Source organism: Plecotus auritus (genome assembly GCF_963455305.1).
Source record: "Plecotus auritus genome assembly, chromosome: 4".
In the NCBI taxonomy this organism is placed as follows: domain Eukaryota; kingdom Metazoa; phylum Chordata; class Mammalia; order Chiroptera; family Vespertilionidae; genus Plecotus; species Plecotus auritus.
The window spans coordinates 97,242,310-97,245,427 of NC_137775.1; the positions used below are offsets into that span (position 1 = coordinate 97,242,310).

Genomic DNA, 3,118 nt, shown 5'->3' on the forward strand with positions numbered 1-3,118 from the left:
GGAAGTTTTCGGTCATTATTTCTTCAAATAGGTTTTCAGTATCTTGCTCTCTCTCTTCTTCTGGCACCCCCATAATTCTGATGTTGGTACGCTTGAAGTTGTCCCAGAGTCTTCTTACACTATCTTCAACTTTTTGGATTTTTTTTTTTTTTGCTTTTTGCTTTTTCGGTTGAGTGTTTTTTGCTTCTTTGTGTTTCAATTCTTTGACTTGATTTTTGTGTTCCTCTTGTCTGTTTTTGGGTCTCTGTATAATATTTTTTATTTCAGTCAGTGTATGTTTAATTTCTAGTTGGTCCTTTTTCATATCTTCGAGGGTCTCGTTATATTTATCGGCCTTTTCTAGGATATTCTTAAAAAGCCTTATAACCGTGGTTTTGAATTCTATATCCAGTCGTTAGTTTTCCTCCATTTCTTTCGTTTGTGATCTGATTCTTTGACGCCGCATTTTCACTGCTTCCCTGAGTTGGTAAGGTAGATTTGTGTGCTAGGTTTCCAATATGGCCCAGTGGGTCTGCCTCCCCAGTTAACCTGAGGTGGACACTCTTGGTGCACCCCTTTGTGGACTGTGTGTACAGCCTTGTTGTAATTAAGTCTTGATTGTTGTTGGTATCACTGGGAAGAATTGACCTCCAGGCCAGTTGGCTGTAAGGATCAGCTGTGTCTATGCTGGGAGAAGTTCGGTGCTGGAGACAGCCTTATAGGATTAGACTTGCCAAATTGCAATAGCCTCTGTGCTCAGCTTGGATGGGGTGGAGTCTCAGTCTTGGCTTCCTGTCAGCCTTACCCTTGCGCGCACGTGCGCGCCTTCAGACCTCCACCTTCCCTGGCTCCCGAGTCTCTGCCCGAGAGTCCAGACTCCCCCCACAAGAGCGTGGGTCCCCAGGGGCTCGCCTGGAACTGGGGTTCAGTGCAGTCAGGAACCTCCCACTCCCTTCCACTAGGGAAAGCCTGTGGCAACCTCCGCAGCCTTTGTGCGCACTGGCGCGCGCGCGCACTTTCAGTCCTCCGCCTTCCCCGGCTCCCGAGTCTCCACCCGAGAGTCCAGACTCCCCCCACAAGAGCGTGGGTCCCCAGGGGCTCGCCTGGAACCGGGGTTCAGTGCAGTCAGAACTGGGGCCCAGTGGAGTCAGGAACCTCCGACTCCCTTCCACTAGGGAAAGCCTGTGGCAACCTCCGCAGCCTTTGTGCGCACTGGCGTGCGCGCGCGCGCACTTTCAGTCCTCCGCCTTCCCCGGCTCCGGAGTCTCCGCCCGAGAGTCCAGGCTCCCCCCACAAGAACGTGGGTCCCCAGGGGCTCGCCTGGAACTGGGGTTCAGTGCAGTCAGAACTGGGGTTCAGTGCGGTCGGGGGCTTCCTTCCCCCTTCCGCCAGAGAAAGTCAGCCAGGCTCTCAGCCGCCCTTCCTCTCTGCGCGCACAAAGACCCTTTGCCGTACCTCCAATTCTCTGTGAGCTTTTCTCTTTCTTTCTAGTTGTAGAATTTTCACTCAGCCAGCTTTCCTGTGGTTCTGGATGGTGTCCGTTCTGTCTTTTAGTTGTAGTTTTGAAATTGTTGTGTGAGGCAGCAGTTTAGGTGCTTACCTATGCCGCCATCTTGGTTTCTCCTCCCCATTGGCTTCTTGACTCTTTATCTTACTTGATCAGCCTGCTGCACTACACTGTTAACTTTAAAAACAGCTCCCACCTCTCCAACTTCCGTCTTGTAGTTCCTCTGCCAGCACTTAAATGCTGGTGCTCTTCAGAGCAATGACTTTTGCCCTCTTTTCACTCGTGATCTTTAGGCCATCTGCCCCATACTGCGGCTTCAACTACCATGTTTTTGTGGTGGTCTTCGAAGTGACGAGCCTACCTAGACCACTCCCCAGATTGCCTGGTCTCATGGAGCCAAGTGCCTACTAGAAATGCCATTTGGATGGCCTTCTCCAGGCTCAGGCCAAGGCTGTCCAAGACTCCTCCTGCCTCCATAGCCTTTTTTCTAGTTCAATCTACTCAGCTATCTAAGCCAGAAACTTCTTACATGCCTCCCAACAGTAAGCATGCCCAGGTCCGGAGCATGGCCACCATCCTACCAGTGCCTTCCTCACTCCGTGCTGAACACATTGCAGTGATCTCGAAGTGACATTTGCCGGGTCCTTCTTTCAAGCCTGTCATCCTCCCTGCTGCCAAAGAAATTCTCCTAAATTTTAAGTCTGACCATGTCTTTCTGCATGAAACCTTGAGGGCTCCCATCCCAATACACCGTTGTCTGAGGTCTGTCTTTACTCACCACACCCACTTCCCTGATGACAGTAAGCAATTATGTCATCTTTGCTTACAGTTGAGTTGGCTTAGCTCCTCCCCTCATACTCATGGATCCAAAACAACTTGTATTCATCCTTCACAATTTGGTTCATGGGTCACCTCTAGAATTCTCATGACCTCTACCCTCAGTCAAAACTGGCTACTCCATCATTATGGGACTCCTGAGTGACCTGGACTGTATACCGATGTCTTCTCCATGTGATCGTAAAAGCCCCTTGATGGGAGGAACCGTGTCCTAGTCAGGGTGTCCCTGTGGCCCAGCAGTGCTCGGCACAGAACATATTCTGCAGGCCATGTTTACAGAGCATGTTCTTAACCTCTGAGCTGATAAAGGCAGGCCTGCTAGGGAGGCACAGGCTTGCTTTAGCACCCCTGAAATTCAGTGTCACCAGCAGTAGGCTCCCAGGCTAACTGAGCTAGGGGCCTCAGTAGACACCAGCCCTGAGTAGGGCTAAAGATGAGAAAGGGGCTCTACTATGATGTCTCCAAGGGACCTTTCACTGATGCTGTGGTTCCTCACTTGCTTAAACCCAAACTAGGACATCAAAGTTTGCGTCCTCTTTCAAACTTACATTTGACTTTGCGAGGTCCTGCTTAGTTGTACTTGAGGGTTCGAGGGGTTTCGAATGCAAGTTAACCAGGAACTAGAGAAGGGAGACCATTAGGGCTCTGGAACCTAGATGTACAAACAGCAGGGTGGGAAATACACAGGCCTGAGGTAAGCCCACAGCTGCTGTAGGAAAGGAGACTGGGCGGCCGGTGCTGCTCCTTTCGGTCCCTTTTTAAACCTAGTTTTATTTTCTGCCAAAAGAACATGGA

At 50.4% G+C, this 3,118-nt stretch overlaps 1 protein-coding gene across 4 annotated transcripts in view; it reads left to right on the forward strand.

The window, feature by feature from the left end:
* Positions 1-3,118, forward strand: part of STK38 (serine/threonine kinase 38) — a 123,099-nt gene that overhangs the window by 43,435 nt on the left and 76,546 nt on the right. The window lies entirely within an intron of this gene.